Raw genomic sequence first — 14,852 nt, 5'->3', positions numbered from 1 at the left:
GACCAGCCGGTGACTACATCCTCCTGTAATCTATGGTGCCCTTCTGACTCCAACAATTTTTGTATTATCTGCAAACCTACTGATCAATCCTCCTCCATTCAAGTCTGAATCCTCTTTATATATCACGTATAAAGATATATAAAGATATATGGCTGATCCTTGTGGAACCCTACTGGACACGGGCTCCCAGTCACAAAAACATCCCTTGACCATCATCCTCTGCTTCCTGACACTCAGCAAATTCTGGATCTAAGTAGCTAAATTTCCTTGCATCCCATGGGCTCTTACATTTTGTCTTTATCTGTCCACATGAATCTTAGTTCTTTTACTTCATTAGAAATTCCTCTGAAGAATCTAAATCTAGTTGGTAAAGTTTATCAGATATTAACCTATAACATATCTGTGAAGTGCTCAGACTTTTTATTCTGCTAAAGGAATTAGATAAATAAATGAAAGCCATGCTGGTTCACAAAAGAGGCTCTCATTAAATTAATCTATATGTAATTCTGATCATTCTGCATGTTTTTTTAGTGCTGGTATTTCACTTATAGAAAAAAAGGTTACATGTCTCAGATAGTTCATTCGTGACAAAACAAAATGCATGACAGGAAAAAATATAATTAAAAAGATTGTGAACCACAAGTGGAATCATCATCCTATTAAGGAATGGACTTACAGCACTCAACTTATTGCATCTATGACAGAAGGGGACATGGATCCTGTTTCATGGTTGTGAGCAGACTGTCAGAATTATTTGGCAGAATGCCTCATTGCCAGAACTTGCTTTTTTTTATTTCAAAATATACTTTATTTGTAAAAAATATCTTCATATACGATAGATAGATAGTTCAGTTCTATACAGTAGCATATCAAGGAAACAGATATTGGCATTTAACTCTATCCAAAAAACCAAAGGCATCTCTTACTTGAACCAGACTGTATTTATTGCATTTGAGGGATAACTGAACGGACTCCCATTTAACTTCAGCAGGGCGACCGCTCATCACCAGGACTTACAACGAAGCACTAAAATGTAGCGCAGCAGATGGTGAGCAAGATCGTCTCATCAGCTCCTTCCTAAATGCCCAGAGAAACACCTCTTTCCACATGATGTCTTCGGGGACTTGTTAATGTGGATGTGATCCTGAGGCTCCTCCTTACTAAGAGTCTTCTACTTCTCATTTGCTGTGACACTTCTTTATTTACGTATTGTTATGGCTGAGGTTGGAGGAGAGCATGTATTCTCCAGTCGCTCTATTCCACAGGTGACAAAATAAAATATAAATTAGTTATCACCTTTAACAAAATGGCTAAGGAAATACCTTATCTATGACACGTTTTCAATAAAAAGATCTATCAAGCAAATTTCTTTAATAAGCTCAAAAGCAATTTTGACTCCTGGTCTAAGGATATCTCGAAGAACTTATGTTAACATCCAGTTTTGTGCAAAACTTGTTTGGTACCAGTCTTGTTCATCTGTAGCCAACTAATGAAATGGGATGGATTCCCATTTGTTTAAATCACCATCATGATATGCATAAATCTCATTATACCACAGGAGATGTCAAGATCTAAAATGGAAAACAGTTATCCACTTGAGCTATACTTTATGTAAAAGCATAATTGTTATTCATAGCAAGATAGCAATTATGTCAGCAGAATGGGCACATGTTCACCTTCCTCTGAAATCTGGTTTGCACCAAAGTAAACAGGACTTTACATACATTAGACTATAAGACTGTAAGATAGAGGAGTAGAATTAAAACATTTAGCCCATCAAGTTTGCTCCACCGTTTGAACATGGCTGATATGTTTCTCAACTCCATTTCCTGCCTTCTATCTATAATTCTTAATCCCCTTACTAATCAGGAGCTATTTATGTCTTAAAACACCCAATAACTTGGCCTGTATACTCCACTGTGCCAATGGGTTCCACAAAGTCACCACCCTCTGGCTGAAGAAATTCCTCTTCATCTCAGTTCCAAAGGGTCATCCCTTCACTGACTCTGGCCCCATCACCTAGCATGTTCAAGTCCTTCTACAGTTTCCCTGCTTGCTCAATACTACCTGTCCCTCCACTTATCTTTATATCATGTGCAAACTTACAAACAATGCCCTCAATTTCTTAGTTCAGATCTTTAATGTATAATATGAAGGGTTATGGTCCCAACATTGATTCCTGTAGAACTCTGCTAGGCACTGGTTGCCATTCTGAAAAAGACCCCTTTATCCCTATTCTCTGCCTTTGACTAGTCAGTTAATCCTCTATCTATGCCTGTACCTTGCTCCTAACACCATGGGCTCTTATCTTATTTAGCAGCCTCCTGTGCAGTACCTCTGGAAATCCAAATAGATCACATTCACTGGCTCTACTTTGTTTATTTTGCTCATTACCTTCTCAAAAAATTCTAACACATTTGTTAGACCTGACCTCCCTTGATGAAGCCATGCTGACTCAGCCCTATTTTACCATGCATTTCCAAGCACTCTGCAATCTTAGCCTTAATAATGGACTCTAAAATCTTACCAACAACCAAGGTCAGGCTAACCAGTTCTCTGGGACCCTCCCTGACTCCAGTAATTCCTGAACGATCACTATTAATACCTCTACAATCTCCTCAGATATCTCCTTCAGAATTCTGGGGTGTAATCCGGATAATTAATCCACCTTCAGATCTTTCAGCTTCTCTAACACCTTCTCCTTAGTGATGGCCAATACACTCACTTCTGCCTTGATGTTGGCTCTCTTAAAGTTCTGGTATTTTGCTGGTGCCTTCCATTGTGAAACTGATGCAAAATAATTATTCAGTTCCTCCGCTAGTTCTTTGTTCCCCATCACTATTTCTCCAGCCTCATTTTCCAGTGGTCCAATGTCCACTCTTGCTTCTGTCTCTTATATTTTAGATATCAAAAAAACTCTTGCAATCTTCTTTTATATTACTAGCCAGCTTATACTTTATCTTCTATACTTATTGCTTTTTTTATTTATCCTCTGCTGGATTTTAAAAACTTACCAATGTTTCAGCTTCCACTATTCTTCACCACATAAAATCCCAACAGCATGGAAAGAAGCCTTTCAGCCCGAGATAGTACCAACTGTCTGAGGACCATCCCACCCCAACCCAAACACCCACCCTATCCCCGTAACTTCGCATTTTTTACCATGGCTAATCCTAGCCTGCACATCCCTGGACAATTTAGCATGGCCAATCCATCCGACCTGCACACCTTTGGATAGTGAAAGGAAACTCGAGCACCCGAAGGAAAGCCATGCAGGGACAAGGAGAATGTGCAAACTCCATTCGGTCACCCAAGGCTAGAATTGAATCTGGTGCTGTGAAGCAGCAATGCTAATCACTGAGTCACCATACCACCCTAACTGTATGCTTTTTCTTTTGCTTTAACGTATCCCTGACTTCGTTGGTTAGCCATGGTTGCCTCGTCCTCCCCTTAATATGTTTTTTTTCCTTCCTTGGGATGAATTTCCACTGTCCATCTGAATTACTGCCAGAAAATGTTGCCATTGCTGCTCCACCATTTTCCCTGTTGTGTGTTCCTTCCAATCAACTCTGGCCAGCTCCTCCCTCATGTGCTTGTAGTTACCTTTACTCAATTGTAAGACCAGTATATCTGATTCTAGCTCCTCACACTCAAACCGCAGGGTATTTTTGAGCAAACTTCTCATAAATGCATTGTTTTTGTGATTTGGATATTTTCAAAGCTCTGCTTTCTTCCAGGCTCTTTATACAATTACATTAAACACCTTTGAGTGGGACGTAAGTAAAACAGTATAAAGACAACAGATATCAATTCAATTTGCATATTCTAATTATTTGACTTTGATTGCTCTGTATCTATTTGCCAAATTGCCAATGACAAAGTAGTGTGGATGCTGGAAATCTGGTATAAAAATAGAAAATGCTGGAAGTACTCAGCTCATCCATCAGCATCTGTAACCAAAAACAAAGCTTGAAGTCTTTGACCTTTTATCAGAATTATAATAAAGTTAATGATATAGTAGGTTTTACGCAAGCACAAAGAAGCTGAAAGAAGATAGAAAAAAAGGAAAATGTAAATTTGGCAGGAAGGCAGTGATTAACTCTCAAAAGGGATGCAATGTAAAACAGTGGGTGAGAATGGGGGAAGGAAATAAATAAAAAGTGTTTCAGGAGGAAATGTGAATTGCAACAGAATAACTATTACCAGCAACAGCAATTATGATTTAAAATGACAGATTCCAATACTCAGTCTGAATAGCTGCATGTTGCTTAAATTAAAGGTGGAACTGTGGCAACCTAAACGAGGCCTGATCATCTTGGCTTTTCATGACACATAGACTGTCTTTATTACATCCTACACAGGTCTCCTCCCTCAGCTGTTTCTGATGTATTGATGCCACTTCTTGGTCTTATTCCAGTCTGGAAAGCTTCATCAATTTTGTTGTAAATATCCACCCTCCCCAAACTTTCACATGTTCCACCACTGACTCATTCCCTCCTTGGCTTCTGTATCTCCCCTTCTGGGAATAAGCTATGATTCACCACTGACAACCTTTTTGACAATTCTTCCCTTCTCCTGAAAGGACTCTATTCCAACTTCCCAGTTTTTCCAGGCCTGTTGTAACTATTCTGAAGAGCCACCTAGTTGTTTCTAGGTTAAGGTATAACTAAAGAAGTGAATGTTTTTGGGTAGTTTGGGTGTCCTGTATTCCAAAGAACAGACTATCCTTCCCTCTGTCCCACGTGGGATAAAATATATTCATTGCAGGTACTGTTCACTCACATTCTGCCAGTCAGGTTCCTAACAAAAAGCTCCTTCAAATTGTATTGGCCATCTTTATTTTGGTGATAAAAGGGTGAAGTTATGTTGAGCATGGGAATGTGAAAACTGATCAAATTGAGTGTTGTGACGATGTATGTTCTGGTCTTATAAAGCAAACGCCTATTTTCAATGACTATTGAGATTCTAGATTGGCTCTGGGACACAGGATATTTGCATACAATTGATGTAATGCAAATATTCCCCTGATTAAATCCTATACTCTAATTGCTAATACTGTTCCTGATGGTCCTTTGAGTTCTAATACAGCTAAAAAAGACATTGCAATGTCGGCTACACATATCCACTACCTTCAACTCCAATGTTCTATTCACTGCTTTGGTGACAACTTTTATTGTCTTTAGCTGAAGTCAATCTCTACCCATGTTCTTCCAAGAGCCATTTTACTTTAATGCTCTAAAAACAATCTTATTTAAGTTTCATTAGCCTTCATGTAAAAGGAACGAGCCAACTACATGTTGTTCATAAATCCTTATACCAGTTCTGATATCAAGTTCAACAGATCTCCTTCTAGTTAATTAAATTCAGGGAAACCCAAGTAACAACGTGGATTTCAACTTTGAAAGCCCTTTGCGCCACTAATCCATCTGTGGCTCTTAACCTATCTTCACAGCAGCAGTACAGTAATTATACTCCTGTCTGGTTGATGCTAATTTACAATTGATGGTAGTTCATAAAAGACATAGAATGGAACATATGACCTGATCAAGCAAATTATGATTTCCTGCACTAACTGTCTCAAATTTTATATTTTAATCAGTAAGCACAAATCATCATGGTCATCGCGTGGATTAAGAACAACAAGACCTGACTAATTGTCAGTAGGATTTATTTTCTACCAGCAAGTGAAGTAAAATAAATCAGAAAGCCCCAGAGGCACAGGCTATTTCTCAGAAGAGCAGGAACACATTTAGCAAGTCCTCAGATTCTTACAAATCTTCAATCGTATTGCACCATTTGCTTTTTAAAATATCGACCACATGTAACGTAGAAGAAGATAATATGAATACCAACAGCATTATATGATAAATAACAATTTCATAACAAGTACTGTTCAGCATTATCTACATTTCACATAATACTGTAAACAAGAGTATACTTCAGTATCTTTTCTACCTTCAACCATGTTTCTAAATAACAATAACTTCATATCTTTGTTGATCATCTACCTGTGTCACAATCAATTCTTGCCTCCTCCACAGAACTGATATTTTTGCCAAATTGAAAACAAGAGGCTGAAAATTGATGTATTGAGGATTATAACTGAAATTGAAGGGATTAATTTTGCTTCTCATGAGCATTCATTGCAAACTGTAATGTTCCCACATGGTCAGCAATGAAATAAAAGGGGAAAAACATCACACGCCTGTTTTTGAACCTGAAGTTGTGCAATCCCATTTAAATTCTGCAAATTTCCAAACAAAAATCAATTGCCTAATCCAATGCCATATCAAGGCTGATGACAAACTATTGAAAACACCACCAGCATCTTGCAGACAGGAAAGAGCCAGAGGAAAGGAATCTGATCTGAGGGATGTAACCAAGTCAACAGGTTGGAGGACAGGGAAACGCAAGCCTCACTTTGATGTCCTGTATGAATATTTTGGAAAAGGCATAAAGGCAAAGGAAAATAATTAATATTTTTAACATGAGTACAACAAAACTCAGACTAATTTATGACTTCTGAAGTGTAGACAGGGCTGTGATGTAGGAATCATTATTACCACCAGGGAAGAAATCGGTGAGCAAAGTGAAAGGCAGGAGCGTACCTCCCTGCTTAGATGAGAACGGAAAATTCATTGTGCCCAAGGTGAATTGTATTGTACGGACTGCTTTCCACAAGCTCCATCGGAACATGAGGGAATGTTGACTATGCATCGGAAGCTCCACACTCAGAGGAAACTAGAGTGTGTGTAAAATCTGTTTTCAGTAAGACATGACATTGAGGACAAAATAAGAAATTGTAAAAACCACTTGATGAATGATATGACTGTTGGAAGATCTGATTCACCATTCAACTTTTTACAATGTACATGTACAGACCAAGTCAATCTTCTTAACAAGGCTTTATGTTACAAAGGCACTGGAACAGACTTTCTCAAGTTTACTCATCAGCTACAAACTGCTGGAAATATATGGTTTCATCTCAGTTTTCATTGTTGCACTAATGCTGGAACATAATCCACTAAATGCTGATGGCTTGAGTTAATTCCGGTGGATGCTAATACTATAAAGTTCTGCAGTTTGCAGTAACAGAGTTAATAGTCATTATAAATGGGATTTTCTGGTTATTAGAAGTGAGGATTGATTATAATTAACTTTGTCTTCGAATAGATTGAATTCCAAAAGCTCCAATGAATGTCAGAAGGGACAAGGAAGAATACCAGTTATAATCAGAAGTTAAATGTGTTATAATTTATGATAAAGCTGTTCCTTATTTTCATGCAATTTTTTAAAAGCATTATCTTTTTTAGTGAAACCTCTATTTTTATTGTAGGAAAGCAAAACACAAATTAAAAGTAGGAGTAATACAAGAACACAAAAATTTATACAAATAAAATTATTGATAGGAGGAAAAACTCCTCATTTGAAAGATGTGCATAAAAATATGAACCCACAGCAAAGTTAGCTTATTGCTGTTTATCCACTTGCATTGCGAGAAAGAAAGCTCATTTAACAGGTAAAAGCTGGCACGACATCAAGTACCTGTGCGATAAAACTGCACAGGGCCATTAGTCAAAGATACAAGATCACAAAAGCCTAAATCGAAAAGATGCGAACATCTGCACTCAGCCTACAAAAGTAACTGTTATGAAGCCCTATAATGCTGACAGGACCTTGCTTGCAGTATGCACCAATTGAATTATTTGCATATGTTGACTTCAGTGGATGGGAGGGCAACAGTAACATATCCACAGTTCCCTACCATGTACTGACTGCATACAAGGTGCTGCTTTGGAGGTAGTGGGCAGTGGCAAGGTATGTGTGCAGTACAGAAAAGGGGAAAGTGAGGACTACAGCTGCTGGAGATCAGAGTCAAAAAATGTGGTGCTGGAAAAGCGCAGCCTATCAGGCAGCATCTGAGGAGCAGGAGAATCAACATTTCGAGCATGAGCTTTTCCAGAACCACACTTTTCGACAATGTTGAAAAGGGGAATTACAATGTTTATCTTGCAAACAAAAGCTTCAATTTCAAACCTGCCCTGGTGCTCCTGCTCCAAGAGACAGACCAAAGAAACGCAGAAAGCTGTAGCAGGTGTCAGCTTTTCAGCCTCTTCCAGTCCACTCTGCTATCCAGTATGATGATGGCTGATCCTTTATCTTAAAATGATATACCCAGTTTCTCTCCACGTCCCCTGATAATATTAATACCTAAAGGCAATAGGACAGATATAGTAATCAAAAGGTGTGATGACAGAAATTTAAAACAAAAAAAATTTGAAAATGAGAAGCACTTTGTCAACATCTAAATATAAAATGTTAGCTTAACATTTAACGTGATTTCTTTTATTACAAGTGTCTTGGTGAATGTTATATTCAAAGTGTTATTTTATCTGTTCCCATTATCAACCTGTGTACTTTCCAATTGTTTTAAATGAAGTTAGGTCATCTCTCTTCAATATGCTTTATTCCTGTTTCTTTTTATTCCCTTCACTCTTTGATACCATTTATTTGGAGTTGTGGATCAGCTAAAGCAGCAAGGCTCCCATATGCTATAAAGACAAACCTTTGCAATGGAGTAATATAATCCATATCAAGCAACCTCATGTAAAACCAACCGCATTCTCATGAGACATACGTTTTCCAGCAGCAGTCACTGGATGGCACTTTTTTTCTCCTTAACCTACAGGCCATTTGTAATATTACTGGTCAATTAACTCAGTACGTGTAAGGAGTTCAACATATAGCATTCCTAAATACATGGTACAGCACTGAGCACCAGGCACATTTTTCATCAGCCATCTGAAGGTCTCTAAAACACTATAATTTATGCTGCTCTTCTCGAAAATGAAAGGAGTGTAAGACTAAGTTGTGTTATTTCAGGCTTTCTGTTATTTGCTCTAAGTGATTGACTTTCACATATATGATCTAGAACGCACCAGATTCCTCCATGTTTCACAAGGGAAATGTTTCTAATAACCTGAACTGATTTTAATGACATCAATAACATTTACAAACATTATTTTCTAAATACTTGATTGAAAATATATTGAGTTAGTTTCACAATACAATCCTGAATGCAGGAGGGATTTTTCACAGAAATATTTCCATTGAACATTGGTACTCATGACACATTCCACAACTATCTTCAATACAACTCCACCTGTTTGTGTTTCTGGTCTTGTTTTACAGTTCACCAACTCTGAGATTGTGCTGGAGACATCATTCATAGTTAATGGAGAAAGGAAGAGACAGAGACAGGGACAGGGACAGGGACAGGGAAAGGAACAATGCTTCATAGAAAATTATGTTGAAGTTGCTCAGCATTAACCTATGACAGGATACCTTGTGCAAATAATTCTTTAAGATTCTGGTCCTTTACAAACTGGTAGTGAATAGTTCTACCTATAGACTATAAAGAGTTAAGGGGAAATGACTGTGCACTGACCTACATCTGATAACCACTCTCTTGCAAAGACCCTTTTCTCAATGCCCACCTCGATGTAGAAAGATTTCCTTTGTTTTTTTACTGCATCGTGTAACTGTAAAAACTTTTTAAAGGTCACAGTGACATGGGAAGGGCTTGATTGCAATTTCTTTTTTCTCTTAACTGCATTATTAAATGTCCAGAATTAGGTTACTCTGACCAGATTGTCCCGGCTTTAATCTTTGACTGGCATCAAAAAAGCAATCGCGCTCAGGAAATCACAACGTTCAGTTAACCAGTTCTTGAGTGTCAGCGGTTTCTTCAACATCCTGTTTCACAGATTTATTTCTCTATTAGAGAAAACAACAAGCTGTCTGCTTATTTATTAACAATTTTAACCCTTCCAGCACCAACTCCCCTGTGGATAATATTCCCATATCAGCACAATCCAATATACTTAGGGTGTCGTAAATGGTTTTATTAAGTTACTAACACATTCATACCTTTTAATATTTTATAATGCAAATTTTTTGCCCAGAAAGTTTCAAAAGCACAACTGGAATAAAGGTACAAGAAAATCCATAGCACTTGTTTGGCCAAAAGATACACACAAAAGACCACAGGTCACAGACTGACTCCTCCAGCCTCACCCACAGGCCGAATCAAGGCTACAGGTCTGCAGCTAGGCCCAGGTGCCTGAAAGAAGAGTAGTGGTGGTCTCAGCCTGAAGGCGGTGTAGTGCTGGTCTCAGCCTGAAGACGGGATAGTGGTGGTCTCAGCCTGAAGGAGGTGTAGTGACGGTCTCAGCCTGAAGGAGGTGTAGTGATGGTCTCAGCCTGAAGGAGGTGTAGTGCTGGTTTCATCCTGAAGGAGGTATAGTGGCAGTCTCAGCCTGAAGGAGGTGTAGTGGTGATCTCAGCTTGAAGGCAGGGTAGTGCTGGTCTCAGCCTGAAGGAGGTGTAGTGGTGGTCTCAGCCTGAAGGTGGTGTAGTGATGGTCTTAGCCTGAAGGAGGTGTAGTGACAGTCTCAGCCTGAAGGCAGTGTAGTGGTGGTCCCAGCCTGAAAGAGGTGTAGTGACGGTCTCAGCCTGAAGGCGGGGTAGTGACGGTCTCAGCCTGAAGGAGGTATAGTGGTGGTCTCAGTCTGAAGACGGGGTAGTGGTGGTTTCAGCCTGAAGGTGGGGTAATGATGGTCTCAGCCTGAAGAAGGTGTAATGGTGGTCTCAGCTGAAGGCGGTGTAGTGACGGTCTCAGCCTGAAGGCGGGGTAGTGACTGTCTCAGCCTGTAGGAGGTGTAGTGACGGTCTCAATCTGAAGGCGGTGTAGTGGCGGTCTCAGCCTGAAGGCGGTGTAGTGACGGTCTCAACCTGAAGGCGGTGTAGTGGTGGTCTCAGCTGAAGGCGGTGTAGTGATGGTCTCAGCCTGAAGGAGGTGTAATGGCGGTCTCAGCCTGAAGGAGGTGTAGTGATGGTCTCAGCCTGAAGGAGGTGTGGCGGTCTCAGCCTGAAGGAGGTGTGGCGGTCTCAGCCTGAAGGAGGTGTAGTGACGTTCTCAGCCTGAAGGAGGTGTGGCAGTCTCAGCCTGAAGGAGGTGTGGCGGTCTCATCCTGAAGGAGGTGTAGTGTTGGTCTCAGCCTGAAGGAGGTATAGTGGTGGTCTCAGTCTGAAGGAGGTGTGGCGGTCTCATCCTGAAGGAGGTGTAGTGCTGGTCTCAGCCTTAAGGAGGTGTAGTGATGGTCTCAGCCTGCCAAGGTGGTCTTATTGCGGGTGGAGGTCTCAACCCCTTGAGAAGATCTTATTTGTCTTCATGATTCGGAGATGCCGGTGTTGGACTAGGGTGTACAAAGTTAAAAATCACACAACACCAGGTTATAGTCCAACAGGTTTAATTGGAAGCACACTAGCTTTCGGAGCGACGCTCCTTCATCAGGTGATTGACAATCAGGTGATTTTTAACTTTATTTGTCTTCGGCTTTCAAGTATTTCAATGGCCCGGCAGGCAGTTTCGTCCAGGAGCAATGGTCTTGATCCAGCATGGCAGTCTTTGGCTGAGGTTTCCAGCTCAGTCTACCATGTCAGTCTCGTCCCAGGATGGTGTTCTCGTCCTAGAATGGTGGTCTCGTCTCAGCTGCATCTTCAGGGTTTTCCATTGTTCCTTAATCGGCTTTCCCCGAGCCCGGAAGTCATTAACTGAACAGCAATTAACTTTGTCTTAATTTTACATTTTTAAAATTTTACTTATTTTTGTGATGTATGACTTTTGTCATTAATGCAGGCGCCATGGTGGGGCAATTTAAGAACTTTTCACTGTATTTTACATGTAAAAATACATGTGACAATAAATTTATATTCTGTTCTATAAACTCAGTACTGCATGGCAAGCAGAACCAGCCTGAAATTACTTTTGACTTCAGCAAAAAATTGTTGCAACATACTCATTGTTTGGTTATGCCAGATTTCTAAATATATACATTCGAAGCTAGCGCAATTAAAACCATGCTATAAAAATGCAACTCTGCATGCATTCACTGCGCTGGCTGAACTCCAATGGGTAGTGAATAATGAGGTGCTAAACTGACCTGTTTAGTTGAACAATGAAAGAATTAGCATTTGCAAAGGTGAGAATGGGGTTATGAATCTTTTGTTAAAGTGCACATTGTGTGTGTAGACTCCCGGGTCATAAATTTAAGCAGAAATTATCCATAAACAAGCTTTCATGCAAATGAAAGAATGTTTTTGTTTCTTAGAACACATTGTACTAGTTACAGAAAGTTAAGCATAAAATACTGCAGTTGTTGGAAATCTGAAATAAAAATGCAAAGCCAAGAGGTTGTCAGTTTGAAATTTTAATCTGACCTCATTCACTCCATAGATACCGCCTGATCAGCTGAATGTTTCCAGAATTTTCTTTATTACACTGTGAAAAGTTCTTTGCTGGCATTTTATCACCAACCTCAAAAACTTCAAGCTAACAACACAAACAAAAATCAGCCTTCTTTCAGTATACTGCTGCAAGCAAATCTTTTTAATTACTTTCCATATCCCGTCATGTAACAGGCACTGCCATTGATTCCTCATTGGCACTAAACTTAATGAGCACATGCAACATCCTTCCTGTAACCCAGCTTCAAGGGAAGATATCTATGATAGGGCTGGCAGTTGCCAATTTTTAAATTTTACTATCTACCAATTAAATTTTACAATTGAGGAAGGTTTTTTTGGTGTTTTATTGCCATGGCAGGAGATGGTATTCATACTTTTAACTGTGAAACCAGTCAGTTGTTTTGTGTTGTACTTATTCACCTCCCTTTGTATCTCTGTCTCTTCTGGACTTTCTAGTTCCATTCCATTGGTTTTTCAATGGAACAAGCAGTCAGAAGGTCTGAAAATTACGTGGAGAAATGTAGAGGATTTATCAGGTTGGGACATATGGATGAATGCAAAACAGCCTGTTTTTTATTTGACTGTGACATTGTGCGTCTGTATAAATGGCTACTGTGTCTTGAATATTTCAAGCACTTGACTAAATGTGTCCTTAATTTTGCCACAAGCCTTCCATCGAATGTTCAGATGCTGGTCCATAAAAATCTTCCTGCCTCTTCTTTCCATTTTCACATTCATGTCAGGCCCCTTGAAAGGTTCCTTTCAATTTGCTGTTGGGAGGTAAGCAACACTGACAAAGCTGGCAGTTTGCATTCTCCTTGAATCACTGCAGACTTCCAAATGGGGTTAGGCCCAGGAGATAGTGTCAGGTTTTAACAACCTGCTTGATATCAGTTCCAAAACACACCATTTCAATAGTCTCCTTTTGATCACTTCCTCATCTAAAACAAACAAACAAAGGGATAATGTCAAGGCATAATGGAATTTATGAAGTACAGTTCCACCCTTATCAGCCTTTAGACATATCTTGAGCACTTTTCCTTTCTTCGTTTTAAGCATGCATAGTGTACTTATAAGATATAATACCTGTAGCTGTAACTGGCTTTGGTTCAGTGGTATCACACTAAACCACTATGAAAGAATATAGATTCTGTATGACACTACAGAGAAAGTCAAACAGAAAAAGAAAAGGACAGCCCCATCTGATCATTAAATGCAATGGACTAATTCATGAAGCAGATATTGCAGGCAGAGAACAAAATGAGTGCATAGAGGAGTGATGTCTCAGGAAGCCATTTGAGGCACAATGTCAACTTTCTGTCATTTGCTACAAAAGGACCAGGGAGGTTCTATCCTTGTTACGGTTGGAAGGGTGTGGTTCAAGGGCAGAGGTGCGGGAAGAGATTTGTGGAGTGGTTGCCACCGAACGTGCCACTTCAGCCCCTGCTGATGTCACTCACTGTAGCCCCACTGACCATGTCGCTTCCCCAGCCGCCGCTGCCGAGCTTCTGTGAATGCCTCTTGGAACGTCATTTCTGCCCCCTGCCACCTCAGTAAAGGTCTCACCTTCATCCCACTATACTCCCAGCTTAACAAATTCCATACGCATTGTAACATTGAACTTTTCTTACATGGTTACTTCTGCAATCGTGACTCCCACCCACCCTCCGAGGACCCATTCTCCCACCTCCAACATACTCCATCCACTTGGACACCCCATCCTGGTCCCTTACCAGCCCTTGACCAACTGCCGCCGTGACATTGACCTCACCAACCTATCCACCCCTCTCGGTAAAAACAATGACTGCAGATGCTGGAAACCAGATTCTGGATTAATGGTGCTGGAAAAGCACAGCAGTTCAGGCAGCATCCGAGGAGCAGTAAAATCGATGTTTCAGGCAAAAGCCCTTCATCAGGAAGCAAGGCAGAGAACCTGAAGGGTGGAGAGATAAGGTAGAGGAGGGTGGGGGTGGGGGTGGGGAGAAAGTAGCATAGAGTACAATAGGTGAGTGGGGGAGGGGATGAAGATGATAGGTCAAGGAGGAGGGGGAGTGGATAGGTGGAAAAGAAGATAGGCAGGAAGGCAAGTCATGGGGACAGTGCTGAGCTGGAATTTTGGAACTAAGGTGAGGTGGGGGAAGGGGAAATGAGGAAACTGTTGAAGTCCACATTGATGCCCTGGGGTTGAAGTATTCCGAGGCGGAAGGTGTGGTGTTCTTCCTCCAGGTGTCTGGTGGTGAGGGAGCGGCGTGAAGGAGGCCCAGGACCTCCATGTCCTCAGCAGAGTGGGAGGGGGAGTTGAAATGTTGTCTGGTGGTGAGGGAGCGGCGGTGAAGTCTGGTGGTGAGGGAGCGGCGGTGAAGTCTGGTGGTGAGGGAGCGGCGGTGAAGTCTCTCACCCCTCTCACCCACTCCAACTTCTCACTCTTGCAACGGGCAGCCCTCCAATCCCTCCACTCCAACTCCAACCTCACCATCAAAGCCAGTGGACGGGCGTGGGGGCAGTTGCACAGTGATAGTTTGGCGCACTGCTGAAGCCAGACT

General features: G+C 40.8%; 1 long non-coding RNA gene across 1 annotated transcript in view; it reads right to left on the bottom strand.

Moving 5' to 3' along the window:
• Nucleotides 1-1,063: 1,063 nt before the first annotated feature.
• Nucleotides 1,064-14,852, bottom strand: part of LOC148142169 (uncharacterized) — a 33,817-nt gene continuing 20,028 nt past the window's right edge. The window contains exons 2-3 of the long non-coding RNA XR_015752214.1: nt 8,038-8,211; nt 1,064-1,254 (exon numbers count right to left, since the gene is read on the bottom strand). This is a non-coding gene — a long non-coding RNA (uncharacterized LOC148142169). The remainder of the gene's footprint in view (nt 1,255-8,037; nt 8,212-14,852) is intronic.

This window comes from Chiloscyllium plagiosum, unplaced genomic scaffold (assembly GCF_037043375.1).
Source record: "Chiloscyllium plagiosum isolate Xiang-an unplaced genomic scaffold, Cpla_swu_hap1 HiC_scaffold_30, whole genome shotgun sequence".
NCBI lineage: Eukaryota > Metazoa > Chordata > Chondrichthyes > Orectolobiformes > Hemiscylliidae > Chiloscyllium > Chiloscyllium plagiosum.
The sequence above is the reverse complement of the archived record's forward strand: the minus strand, read 5'-3'. Positions and strand labels throughout refer to the sequence as shown.